The sequence below is a fragment of the Crinia signifera genome, chromosome 2, assembly GCF_055691185.1.
Source record: "Crinia signifera chromosome 2, ASM5569118v1, whole genome shotgun sequence".
NCBI classification, from domain to species: domain Eukaryota; kingdom Metazoa; phylum Chordata; class Amphibia; order Anura; family Myobatrachidae; genus Crinia; species Crinia signifera.
The window spans coordinates 152745398-152758062 of NC_139218.1; the positions used below are offsets into that span (position 1 = coordinate 152745398).

Below are 12665 nucleotides of genomic sequence, written 5' to 3' on the forward strand. Positions count from 1 at the left end.
CTTTTAGAAATAATACACATAATGATATGAAGATTATTTGTCATTTTGGATTTTCGCATTCAAACAGTGTGGCCGGTTAGCTCAGTTGGTTAGAGCGTGGTGCTAATAACGCCAAGGTCTTGGGTTCGATCCCCACACTGGCCATTTGTTTATCTTGATGACCCAACATCATTGACAACAATGGATTTAAACTTGTAGTACAGTGCTTGGAAACTAGGCTTCATCATCAGTATTGGCTATAGTGATTAACCTAGTAACTGCCTTGAATACATTGTAGATCTTTTACCATTATACTTTAAATATATAGTATTTTAAACCCTATTTTTATTTTGCTTTGGACTGTAGGAAGAAATGAAAGCCCTATTACCAATGCCACACTTCAAAGCACTTTATGCTTTATGATTTTTCTTTAAAATAGAAATGCTTTTCAATCAATATATGATCTACTACGTGGCCCATGCGTAAATGTTTCATGCAAATAAAATACAATTAATTTTATAGTGAGGTTGGTGGTTTGTAGTAGGATGAAAGAAGAACTGGGTCATATGTAGCCATTTCGAGAAGCTGTGCAAAACTGATCTTCTTTGCCATGCTGTATCAACACATCCAGGGAAAGAAGTGTAGGGCACAAAGTCAATTTGCAACTTCAATTTTTAAAGAAACAAAACCATATACAATTCTTAACTAACAATTTATCTGAAGCAAGTAACTTAATCTTTCAAATGGGACCTCATTTATCGTTTTTGCAAAAGTATGAAGGGAGAAAAAATGATTGTCAACAAAAATCACCATTTAGAAATAATACATATAATGATTTGAAGATTATTTGTCATTTTGGATTTTCAAATTCAAATAGTGTGGCCGGTTAGCTCAGTTGGTTAGAGCGTGGTGCTAATAATGCCAAGGTCTTGGGTTCGATCCCCACACTGGCCATTTGTTTTTCTTGATGACCCAACATCATTGACAACAATGGATTTAAACTTGTAGTACAGTGCTTGGAAACTAGGCTTCATCATCAGTATTGGCTATAGTGATTATCCCTTGTAGCTGCCTTGAATATATTGTAGATCTTTTACCATTATCCTTTAAATATATAGTATTTTACACCCTATTTTTATTTTGCTTTGGACTGTAGGAAGAAATGAAAGCCCTATTACCAATGCCACACTTCAAAGCACTTTATGCTTTATGATTTTTCTTTAAAATAGAAATGCTTTTCAATCAATATATGATCTACTACGTGGCCCATGCGTAAATGTTTCATGCAAATAAAATACAATTCATTTTATAGTGAGGTTGGTGGTTTGCAGTAGGATGAAAGAAGAACTGGTTCATATGTAGCCATTTTGAGAAGCTGTGCAAAACTGATCATCTTTGCCATGCTGTATCAACACATCCAGGGAAAGAAGTGTAGGGCACAAAGTCAATTTGTAACTTCAATTTTTAAAGAAACAAAACCATATACAATTCTTAACTAACAATGTATCTGAAGCAAATAACTTAATCTTTAAAATGGGACCTCATTTATCGTTTTTGCAAAAGTATGAAGGGAGAAAAAATGATTGTCAACAAAAATCACCTTTTAGAAATAATACATATAATGATTTATTGTCAACAAAAATCACCTTTTAGAAATAATACACATAATGATTTGAAGATTATTTGTCATTTTGGATTTTCGCATTCAAAGAGTGTGGCCGGTTAGCTCAGTTGGTTAGAGCGTGGTGCTAATAACGCCAAGGTCTTGGGTTCGATCCCCACACTGGCCATTTGTTTTCCTTGATGACCCAACATCATTGACAACAATGGATTTAAACTTGTAGTACAGTGCTTGGAAACTCGGCTTCATCATCAGTATTGGCTATAGTGATTATCCCTTGTAGCTGCCTTGAATACATTGTAGATCTTTTACCATTATCCTTTAAATATATAGTATTTTACACCCTATTTTTATTTTGCTTTGGGCTGTAGGAATAAATGAAAGCCCTATTACCAATGCCACACTTCAAAGCACTTTATGCTTTATGATTTTTCTTTAAAATAGAAATGCTTTTCAATCAATATATGATCTACTACGTGGCCCATGCGTAAATGTTTCATGCAAATAAAATACAATTCATTTTATAGTGAGGTTGGTGGTTTGTAGTAGGATGAAAGAAGAACTCGTTCATATGTAGCCATTTTGAGAAGCTGTGCAAAACTGATCATCTTTGCCATGCTGTATCAACACATCCAGGGAAAGAAGTGTAGGGCACAAAGTCAATTTGTAACTTCAATTTTTAAAGAAACAAAACCATATACAATTCTTAACTAACAATGTATCTGAAGCAAATAACTTCATCTTTAAAATGGGACCTCATTTATCGTTTTTGCAAAAGTATGAAGGGAGAAAAAATGATTGTCAACAAAAATCACCTTTTAGAAATAATACATATAATGATTTATTGTCAACAAAAATCACCTTTTAGAAATAATACACATAATGATATGAAGATTATTTGTCATTTTGGATTTTCGCATTCAAAGAGTGTGGCCGGTTAGCTCAGTTGGTTAGAGCGTGGTGCTAATAACGCCAAGGTCTTGGGTTCGATCCCCACACTGGCCATTTGTTTTCCTTGATGACCCAACATCATTGACAACAATGGATTTAAACTTGTAGTACAGTGCTTGGAAACTCGGCTTCATCATCAGTATTGGCTATAGTGATTATCCCTTGTAGCTGCCTTGAATACATTGTAGATCTTTTACCATTATCCTTTAAATATATAGTATTTTACACCCTATTTTTATTTTGCTTTGGGCTGTAGGAATAAATGAAAGCCCTATTACCAATGCCACACTTCAAAGCACTTTATGCTTTATGATTTTTCTTTAAAATAGAAATGCTTTTCAATCAATATATGATCTACTACGTGGCCCATGCGTAAATGTTTCATGCAAATAAAATACAATTCATTTTATAGTGAGGTTGGTGGTTTGTAGTAGGATGAAAGAAGAACTGGTTCATATGTAGCCATTTTGAGAAGCTGTGCAAAACTGATCATCTTTGCCATGCTGTATCAACACATCCAGGGAAAAAAGTATAGGGCACAAAGTCAATTTGTAACTTCAATTTTTAAAGAAACAAAACCATATACAATTCTTAACTAACAATGTATCTGAAGCAAATAACTCAATCTTTAAAATGGGACCTCATTTATCGTTTTTGCAAAAGTATGAAGGGAGAAAAAATGATTGTCAACAAAAATCACCTTTTAGAAATAATACATATAATGATTTATTGTCAACAAAAATCACCTTTTAGAAATAATACACATAATGATTTGAAGATTATTTGTCATTTTGGATTTTCGCATTCAAAGAGTGTGGCCGGTTAGCTCAGTTGGTTAGAGCGTGGTGCTAATAACGCCAAGGTCTTGGGTTCGATCCCCACACTGGCCATTTGTTTTCCTTGATGACCCAACATCATTGACAACAATGGATTTAAACTTGTAGTACAGTGCTTGGAAACTCGGCTTCATCATCAGTATTGGCTATAGTGATTATCCCTTGTAGCTGCCTTGAATACATTGTAGATCTTTTACCATTATCCTTTAAATATATAGTATTTTACACCCTATTTTTATTTTGCTTTGGGCTGTAGGAATAAATGAAAGCCCTATTACCAATGCCACACTTCAAAGCACTTTATGCTTTATGATTTTTCTTTAAAATAGAAATGCTTTTCAATCAATATATGATCTACTACGTGGCCCATGCGTAAATGTTTCATGCAAATAAAATACAATTCATTTTATAGTGAGGTTGGTGGTTTGTAGTAGGATGAAAGAAGAACTCGTTCATATGTAGCCATTTTGAGAAGCTGTGCAAAACTGATCATCTTTGCCATGCTGTATCAACACATCCAGGGAAAGAAGTGTAGGGCACAAAGTCAATTTGTAACTTCAATTTTTAAAGAAACAAAACCATATACAATTCTTAACTAACAATGTATCTGAAGCAAATAACTTCATCTTTAAAATGGGACCTCATTTATCGTTTTTGCAAAAGTATGAAGGGAGAAAAAATGATTGTCAACAAAAATCACCTTTTAGAAATAATACATATAATGATTTATTGTCAACAAAAATCACCTTTTAGAAATAATACACATAATGATATGAAGATTATTTGTCATTTTGGATTTTCGCATTCAAAGAGTGTGGCCGGTTAGCTCAGTTGGTTAGAGCGTGGTGCTAATAACGCCAAGGTCTTGGGTTCGATCCCCACACTGGCCATTTGTTTTCCTTGATGACCCAACATCATTGACAACAATGGATTTAAACTTGTAGTACAGTGCTTGGAAACTCGGCTTCATCATCAGTATTGGCTATAGTGATTATCCCTTGTAGCTGCCTTGAATACATTGTAGATCTTTTACCATTATCCTTTAAATATATAGTATTTTACACCCTATTTTTATTTTGCTTTGGGCTGTAGGAATAAATGAAAGCCCTATTACCAATGTCACACTTCAAAGCACTTTATGCTTTATGATTTTTCTTTAAAATAGAAATGCTTTTCAATCAATATATGATCTACTACGTGGCCCATGCGTAAATGTTTCATGCAAATAAAATACAATTCATTTTATAGTGAGGTTGGTGGTTTGTAGTAGGATGAAAGAAGAACTGGTTCATATGTAGCCATTTTGAGAAGCTGTGCAAAACTGATCATCTTTGCCATGCTGTATCAACACATCCAGGGAAAAAAGTATAGGGCACAAAGTCAATTTGTAACTTCAATTTTTAAAGAAACAAAACCATATACAATTCTTAACTAACAATGTATCTGAAGCAAATAACTCAATCTTTAAAATGGGACCTCATTTATCGTTTTTGCAAAAGTATGAAGGGAGAAAAAATGATTGTCAACAAAAATCACCTTTTAGAAATAATACATACAATGATTTATTGTCAACAAAAATCACCTTTTAGAAATAATACACATAATGATATGAAGATTATTTGTCATTTTGGATTTTCGCATTCAAAGAGTGTGGCCGGTTAGCTCAGTTGGTTAGAGCGTGGTGCTAATAACGCCAAGGTCTTGGGTTCGATCCCCACACTGGCCATTTGTTTATCTTGATGACCCAACATCATTGACAACAATGGATTTAAACTTGTAGTACAGTGCTTGGAAACTAGGCTTCATCATCAGTATTGGCTATAGTGATTATCCTAGTAACTGCCTTGAATACATTGTAGATCTTTTACCATTATACTTTAAATATATAGTATTTTAAACCCTATTTTTATTTTGCTTTGGACTGTAGGAAGAAATGAAAGCCCTATTACCAATGCCACACTTCAAAGCACTTTATGCTTTATGATTTTTCTTTAAAATAGAAATGCTTTTCAATCAATATATGATCTACTACGTGGCCCATGCGTAAATGTTTCATGCAAATAAAATACAATTCATTTTATAGTGAGGTTGGTGGTTTGTAGTAGGATGAAAGAAGAACTCGTTCATATGTAGCCATTTTGAGAAGCTGTGCAAAACTGATCATCTTTGCCATGCTGTATCAACACATCCAGGGAAAGAAGTGTAGGGCACAAAGTCAATTTGTAACTTCAATTTTTAAAGAAACAAAACCATATACAATTCTTAACTAACAATGTATCTGAAGCAAATAACTTCATCTTTAAAATGGGACCACATTTATCGTTTTTGCAAAAGTATGAAGGGAGAAAAAATGATTGTCAACAAAAATCACCTTTTAGAAATAATACATATAATGATTTATTGTCAACAAAAATCACCTTTTAGAAATAATACACATAATGATATGAAGATTATTTGTCATTTTGGATTTTCGCATTCAAAGAGTGTGGCTGGTTAGCTCAGTTGGTTAGAGCGTGGTGCTAATAACGCCAAGGTCTTGGGTTCGATCCCCACACTGGCCATTTGTTTTCCTTGATGACCCAACATCATTGACAACAATGGATTTAAACTTGTAGTACAGTGCTTGGAAACTCGGCTTCATCATCAGTATTGGCTATAGTGATTATCCCTTGTAGCTGCCTTGAATACATTGTAGATCTTTTACCATTATCCTTTAAATATATAGTATTTTACACCCTATTTTTATTTTGCTTTGGGCTGCAGGAATAAATGAAAGCCCTATTACCAATGCCACACTTCAAAGCACTTTATGCTTTATGATTTTTCTTTAAAATAGAAATGCTTTTCAATCAATATATGATCTACTACGTGGCCCATGCGTAAATGTTTCATGCAAATAAAATACAATTCATTTTATAGTGAGGTTGGTGGTTTGTAGTAGGATGAAAGAAGAACTGGTTCATATGTAGCCATTTTGAGAAGCTGTGCAAAACTGATCATCTTTGCCATGCTGTATCAACACATCCAGGGAAAAAAGTATAGGGCACAAAGTCAATTTGTAACTTCAATTTTTAAAGAAACAAAACCATATACAATTCTTAACTAACAATGTATCTGAAGCAAATAACTCAATCTTTAAAATGGGACCTCATTTATCGTTTTTGCAAAAGTATGAAGGGAGAAAAAATGATTGTCAACAAAAATCACCTTTTAGAAATAATACATACAATGATTTATTGTCAACAAAAATCACCTTTTAGAAATAATACACATAATGATATGAAGATTATTTGTCATTTTGGATTTTCGCATTCAAAGAGTGTGGCCGGTTAGCTCAGTTGGTTAGAGCGTGGTGCTAATAACGCCAAGGTCTTGGGTTCGATCCCCACACTGGCCATTTGTTTATCTTGATGACCCAACATCATTGACAACAATGGATTTAAACTTGTAGTACAGTGCTTGGAAACTAGGCTTCATCATCAGTATTGGCTATAGTGATTATCCTAGTAACTGCCTTGAATACATTGTAGATCTTTTACCATTATACTTTAAATATATAGTATTTTACACCCTATTTTTATTTTGCTTTGGGCTGTAGGAATAAATGAAAGCCCTATTACCAATGCCACACTTCAAAGCACTTTATGCTTTATGATTTTTCTTTAAAATAGAAATGCTTTTCAATCAATATATGATCTACTACGTGGCCCATGCGTAAATGTTTCATGCAAATAAAATACAATTCATTTTATAGTGAGGTTGGTGGTTTGTAGTAGGATGAAAGAAGAACTGGTTCATATGTAGCCATTTTGAGAAGCTGTGCAAAACTGATCATCTTTGCCATGCTGTATCAACACATCCAGGGAAAGAAGTGTAGGGCACAAAGTCAATTTGTAACTTCAATTTTTAAAGAAACAAAACCATATACAATTCTTAACTAACAATGTATCTGAAGCAAATAACTTAATCTTTAAAATGGGACCTCATTTATCGTTTTTGCAAAAGTATGAAGGGAGAAAAAATGATTGTCAACAAAAATCACCTTTTAGAAATAATACATATAATGATTTATTGTCAACAAAAATCACCTTTTAGAAATAATACACATAATGATATGAAGATTATTTGTCATTTTGGATTTTCGCATTCAAAGAGTGTGGCCGGTTAGCTCAGTTGGTTAGAGCGTGGTGCTAATAACGCCAAGGTCTTGGGTTCGATCCCCACACTGGCTATTTGTTTTTCTTGATGACCCAACATCATTGACAACAATGGATTTAAACTTGTAGTACAGTGCTTGGAAACTAGGCTTCATCATCAGTATTGGCTATAGTGATTATCCCTTGTAGCTGCCTTGAATACATTGTAGATCTTTTACCATTATCCTTTAAATATATAGTATTTTACACCCTATTTTTATTTTGCTTTGGACTGTAGGAAGAAATGAAAGCCCTATTACCAATGCCACACTTCAAAGCACTTTATGCTTTATGATTTTTCTTTAAAATAGAAATGCTTTTCAATCAATATATGATCTACTACGTGGCCCATGCGTAAATGTTTCATGCAAATAAAATACAATTCATTTTATAGTGAGGTTGGTGGTTTGTAGTAGGATGAAAGAAGAACTGGTTCATATGTAGCCATTTTGAGAAGCTGTGCAAAACTGATCATCTTTGCCATGCTGTATCAACACATCCAGGGAAAGAAGTATAGGGCACAAAGTCAATTTGTAACTTCAATTTTTAAAGAAACAAATCCATATACAATTATTAACTAACAATGTATCTGAAGCAAATAACTTAATCTTTAAAATGGGACCTCATTTATCGTTTTTGCAAAAGTATGAAGGGAGAAAAAATGATTGTCAACAAAAATCACCTTTTAGAAATAATACATACAATGATTTATTGTCAACAAAAATCACCTTTTAGAAATAATACACATAATGATATGAAGATTATTTGTCATTTTGGATTTTCGCATTCAAAGAGTGTGGCCGGTTAGCTCAGTTGGTTAGAGCGTGGTGCTAATAACGCCAAGGTCTTGGGTTCGATCCCCACACTGGCCATTTGTTTATCTTGATGACCCAACATCATTGACAACAATGGATTTAAACTTGTAGTACAGTGCTTGGAAACTAGGCTTCATCATCAGTATTGGCTATAGTGATTATCCTAGTAACTGCCTTGAATACATTGTAGATCTTTTACCATTATACTTTAAATATATAGTATTTTAAACCCTATTTTTATTTTGCTTTGGACTGTAGGAAGAAATGAAAGCCCTATTACCAATGCCACACTTCAAAGCACTTTATGCTTTATGATTTTTCTTTAAAATAGAAATGCTTTTCAATCAATATATGATCTACTACGTGGCCCATGCGTAAATGTTTCATGCAAATAAAATACAATTAATTTTATAGTGAGGTTGGTGGTTTGTAGTAGGATGAAAGAAGAACTGGGTCATATGTAGCCATTTCGAGAAGCTGTGCAAAACTGATCTTCTTTGCCATGCTGTATCAACACATCCAGGGAAAGAAGTGTAGGGCACAAAGTCAATTTGCAACTTCAATTTTTAAAGAAACAAAACCATATACAATTCTTAACTAACAATTTATCTGAAGCAAGTAACTTAATCTTTCGAATGGGACCTCATTTATTGTTTTTGCAAAAGTATGAAGGGAGAAAAAATGATTGTCAACAAAAATCACCATTTAGAAATAATACATATAATGATTTGAAGATTATTTGTCATTTTGGATTTTCAAATTCAAATAGTGTGGCCGGTTAGCTCAGTTGGTTAGAGCGTGGTGCTAATAACGCCAAGGTCTTGGGTTCGATCCCCACACTGGCCATTTGTTTTTCTTGATGACCCAACATCATTGACAACAAAGGATTTAAACTTGTAGTACAGTGCTTGGAAACTAGGCTTCATCATCAGTATTGGCTATAGTGATTATCCCTTGTAGCTGCCTTGAATACATTGTAGATCTTTTACCATTATCCTTTAAATATATAGTATTTTACACCCTATTTTTATTTTGCTTTGGACTGTAGGAAGAAATGAAAGCCCTATTACCAATGCCACACTTCAAAGCACTTTATGCTTTATGATTTTTCTTTAAAATAGAAATGCTTTTCAATCAATATATGATCTACTACGTGGCCCATGCGTAAATGTTTCATGCAAATAAAATACAATTCATTTTATAGTGAGGTTGGTGGTTTGCAGTAGGATGAAAGAAGAACTGGTTCATATGTAGCCATTTTGAGAAGCTGTGCAAAACTGATCATCTTTGCCATGCTGTATCAACACATCCAGGGAAAGAAGTGTAGGGCACAAAGTCAATTTGAAACTTCAATTTTTAAAGAAACAAAACCATATACAATTCTTAACTAACAATGTATCTGAAGCAAATAACTTAATCTTTAAAATGGGACCTCATTTATCGTTTTTGCAAAAGTATGAAGGGAGAAAAAATGATTGTCAACAAAAATCACCTTTTAGAAATAATACATATAATGATTTATTGTCAACAAAAATCACCTTTTAGAAATAATACACATAATGATTTGAAGATTATTTGTCATTTTGGATTTTCGCATTCAAAGAGTGTGGCCGGTTAGCTCAGTTGGTTAGAGCGTGGTGCTAATAACGCCAAGGTCTTGGGTTCGATCCCCACACTGGCCATTTGTTTTCCTTGATGACCCAACATCATTGACAACAATGGATTTAAACTTGTAGTACAGTGCTTGGAAACTCGGCTTCATCATCAGTATTGGCTATAGTGATTATCCCTTGTAGCTGCCTTGAATACATTGTAGATCTTTTACCATTATCCTTTAAATATATAGTATTTTACACCCTATTTTTATTTTGCTTTGGGCTGTAGGAATAAATGAAAGCCCTATTACCAATGCCACACTTCAAAGCACTTTATGCTTTATGATTTTTCTTTAAAATAGAAATGCTTTTCAATCAATATATGATCTACTACGTGGCCCATGCGTAAATGTTTCATGCAAATAAAATACAATTCATTTTATAGTGAGGTTGGTGGTTTGTAGTAGGATGAAAGAAGAACTCGTTCATATGTAGCCATTTTGAGAAGCTGTGCAAAACTGATCATCTTTGCCATGCTGTATCAACACATCCAGGGAAAGAAGTGTAGGGCACAAAGTCAATTTGTAACTTCAATTTTTAAAGAAACAAAACCATATACGATTCTTAACTAACAATGTATCTGAAGCAAATAACTTCATCTTTAAAATGGGACCTCATTTATCGTTTTTGCAAAAGTATGAAGGGAGAAAAAATGATTGTCAACAAAAATCACCTTTTAGAAATAATACATATAATGATTTATTGTCAACAAAAATCACCTTTTAGAAATAATACACATAATGATATGAAGATTATTTGTCATTTTGGATTTTCGCATTCAAAGAGTGTGGCCGGTTAGCTCAGTTGGTTAGAGCGTGGTGCTAATAACGCCAAGGTCTTGGGTTCGATCCCCACACTGGCCATTTGTTTTCCTTGATGACCCAACATCATTGACAACAATGGATTTAAACTTGTAGTACAGTGCTTGGAAACTCGGCTTCATCATCAGTATTGGCTATAGTGATTATCCCTTGTAGCTGCCTTGAATACATTGTAGATCTTTTACCATTATCCTTTAAATATATAGTATTTTACACCCTATTTTTATTTTGCTTTGGGCTGTAGGAATAAATGAAAGCCCTATTACCAATGCCACACTTCAAAGCACTTTATGCTTTATGATTTTTCTTTAAAATAGAAATGCTTTTCAATCAATATATGATCTACTACGTGGCCCATGCGTAAATGTTTCATGCAAATAAAATACAATTCATTTTATAGTGAGGTTGGTGGTTTGTAGTAGGATGAAAGAAGAACTGGTTCATATGTAGCCATTTCGAGAAGCTGTGCAAAACTGATCTTCTTTGCCATGCTGTATCAACACATCCAGGGAAAGAAGTGTAGGGCACAAAGTCAATTTGCAACTTCAATTTTTAAAGAAACAAAACCATATACAATTCTTAACTAACAATGTATCTGAAGCAAATAACTTAATCTTTAAAATGGGACCTCATTTATCGTTTTTGCAAAAGTATGAAGGGAGAAAAAATGATTGTCAACAAAAATCACCTTTTAGAAATAATACATATAATGATTTATTGTCAACAAAAATCACCTTTTAGAAATAATACACATAATGATTTGAAGATTATTTGTCATTTTGGATTTTCGCATTCAAAGAGTGTGGCCGGTTAGCTCAGTTGGTTAGAGCGTGGTGCTAATAACGCCAAGGTCTTGGGTTCGATCCCCACACTGGCCATTTGTTTATCTTGATGACCCAACATCATTGACAACAATGGATTTAAACTTGTAGTACAGTGCTTGGAAACTAGGCTTCATCATCAGTATTGGCTATAGTGATTATCCTAGTAACTGCCTTGAATACATTGTAGATCTTTTACCATTATACTTTAAATATATAGTATTTTACACCCTATTTTTATTTTGCTTTGGACTGTAGGAAGAAATGAAAGCCCTATTACCAATGCCACACTTCAAAGCACTTTATGCTTTATGATTTTTCTTTAAAATAGAAATGCTTTTCAATCAATATATGATCTACTACGTGGACCATGCGTAAATGTTTCATGCAAATAAAATACAATTCATTTTATAGTGAGGTTGGTGGTTTGTAGTAGGATGAAAGAAGAACTGGTTCATATGTAGCCATTTCGAGAAGCTGTGCAAAACTGATCTTCTTTGCCATGCTGTATCAACACATCCAGGGAAAGAAGTGTAGGGCACAAAGTCAATTTGTAACTTCAATTTTTAAAGAAACAAAACCATATACAATTCTTAACTAACAATTTATCTGAAGCAAGTAACTTAATCTTTAAAATGGGACCTCATTTATCGTTTTTGCAAAAGTATGAAGGGAGAAAAAATGATTGTCAACAAAAATCACCTTTTAGAAATAATACATATAATGATTTGAAGATTATTTGTCATTTTGGATTTTCACAATCAAACAGTGTGGCCGGTTAGCTCAGTTGGTTAGAGCGTGGTGCTAATAACGCCAAGGTCTTGGGTTCGATCCCCACACTGGCCATTTGTTTTTCTTGATGACCCAACATCATTGACAACAATGGATTTAAACTTGTAGTACAGTGCTTGGAAACTAGGCTTCATCATCAGTATTGGCTATAGTGATTATCCCTTGTAGCTGCCTTGAA

At 33.6% G+C, this 12665-nt stretch overlaps 16 non-coding genes across 16 annotated transcripts; all 16 read left to right on the forward strand.

The window, feature by feature from the left end:
• Positions 1-70: 70 nt before the first annotated feature.
• TRNAI-AAU (transfer RNA isoleucine (anticodon AAU)) lies at positions 71-144 on the forward strand. Its single transcript has one exon. It is a non-coding gene; the product is annotated as a tRNA-Ile (tRNA).
• Positions 145-859: 715 nt separating this feature from the next.
• Positions 860-933, forward strand: TRNAI-AAU (transfer RNA isoleucine (anticodon AAU)). Its single transcript has one exon. It is a non-coding gene; the product is annotated as a tRNA-Ile (tRNA).
• Positions 934-1695: 762 nt separating this feature from the next.
• On the forward strand, positions 1696-1769 carry TRNAI-AAU (transfer RNA isoleucine (anticodon AAU)). The gene has a single exon. It is a non-coding gene; the product is annotated as a tRNA-Ile (tRNA).
• A 762-nt stretch (positions 1770-2531) lies between these two features.
• On the forward strand, positions 2532-2605 carry TRNAI-AAU (transfer RNA isoleucine (anticodon AAU)). Its single transcript has one exon. It is a non-coding gene; the product is annotated as a tRNA-Ile (tRNA).
• A 762-nt stretch (positions 2606-3367) lies between these two features.
• TRNAI-AAU (transfer RNA isoleucine (anticodon AAU)) lies at positions 3368-3441 on the forward strand. The gene has a single exon. It is a non-coding gene; the product is annotated as a tRNA-Ile (tRNA).
• Positions 3442-4203: 762 nt separating this feature from the next.
• TRNAI-AAU (transfer RNA isoleucine (anticodon AAU)) lies at positions 4204-4277 on the forward strand. Its single transcript has one exon. It is a non-coding gene; the product is annotated as a tRNA-Ile (tRNA).
• Positions 4278-5039: 762 nt separating this feature from the next.
• Positions 5040-5113, forward strand: TRNAI-AAU (transfer RNA isoleucine (anticodon AAU)). The gene has a single exon. It is a non-coding gene; the product is annotated as a tRNA-Ile (tRNA).
• A 761-nt stretch (positions 5114-5874) lies between these two features.
• On the forward strand, positions 5875-5948 carry TRNAI-AAU (transfer RNA isoleucine (anticodon AAU)). Its single transcript has one exon. It is a non-coding gene; the product is annotated as a tRNA-Ile (tRNA).
• A 762-nt stretch (positions 5949-6710) lies between these two features.
• TRNAI-AAU (transfer RNA isoleucine (anticodon AAU)) lies at positions 6711-6784 on the forward strand. Its single transcript has one exon. It is a non-coding gene; the product is annotated as a tRNA-Ile (tRNA).
• Positions 6785-7545: 761 nt separating this feature from the next.
• Positions 7546-7619, forward strand: TRNAI-AAU (transfer RNA isoleucine (anticodon AAU)). Its single transcript has one exon. It is a non-coding gene; the product is annotated as a tRNA-Ile (tRNA).
• Positions 7620-8381: 762 nt separating this feature from the next.
• TRNAI-AAU (transfer RNA isoleucine (anticodon AAU)) lies at positions 8382-8455 on the forward strand. The gene has a single exon. It is a non-coding gene; the product is annotated as a tRNA-Ile (tRNA).
• A 715-nt stretch (positions 8456-9170) lies between these two features.
• TRNAI-AAU (transfer RNA isoleucine (anticodon AAU)) lies at positions 9171-9244 on the forward strand. The gene has a single exon. It is a non-coding gene; the product is annotated as a tRNA-Ile (tRNA).
• Positions 9245-10006: 762 nt separating this feature from the next.
• On the forward strand, positions 10007-10080 carry TRNAI-AAU (transfer RNA isoleucine (anticodon AAU)). Its single transcript has one exon. It is a non-coding gene; the product is annotated as a tRNA-Ile (tRNA).
• A 762-nt stretch (positions 10081-10842) lies between these two features.
• On the forward strand, positions 10843-10916 carry TRNAI-AAU (transfer RNA isoleucine (anticodon AAU)). Its single transcript has one exon. It is a non-coding gene; the product is annotated as a tRNA-Ile (tRNA).
• A 762-nt stretch (positions 10917-11678) lies between these two features.
• On the forward strand, positions 11679-11752 carry TRNAI-AAU (transfer RNA isoleucine (anticodon AAU)). Its single transcript has one exon. It is a non-coding gene; the product is annotated as a tRNA-Ile (tRNA).
• A 715-nt stretch (positions 11753-12467) lies between these two features.
• Positions 12468-12541, forward strand: TRNAI-AAU (transfer RNA isoleucine (anticodon AAU)). The gene has a single exon. It is a non-coding gene; the product is annotated as a tRNA-Ile (tRNA).
• The last annotated feature ends 124 nt before the right edge of the window (positions 12542-12665 follow it).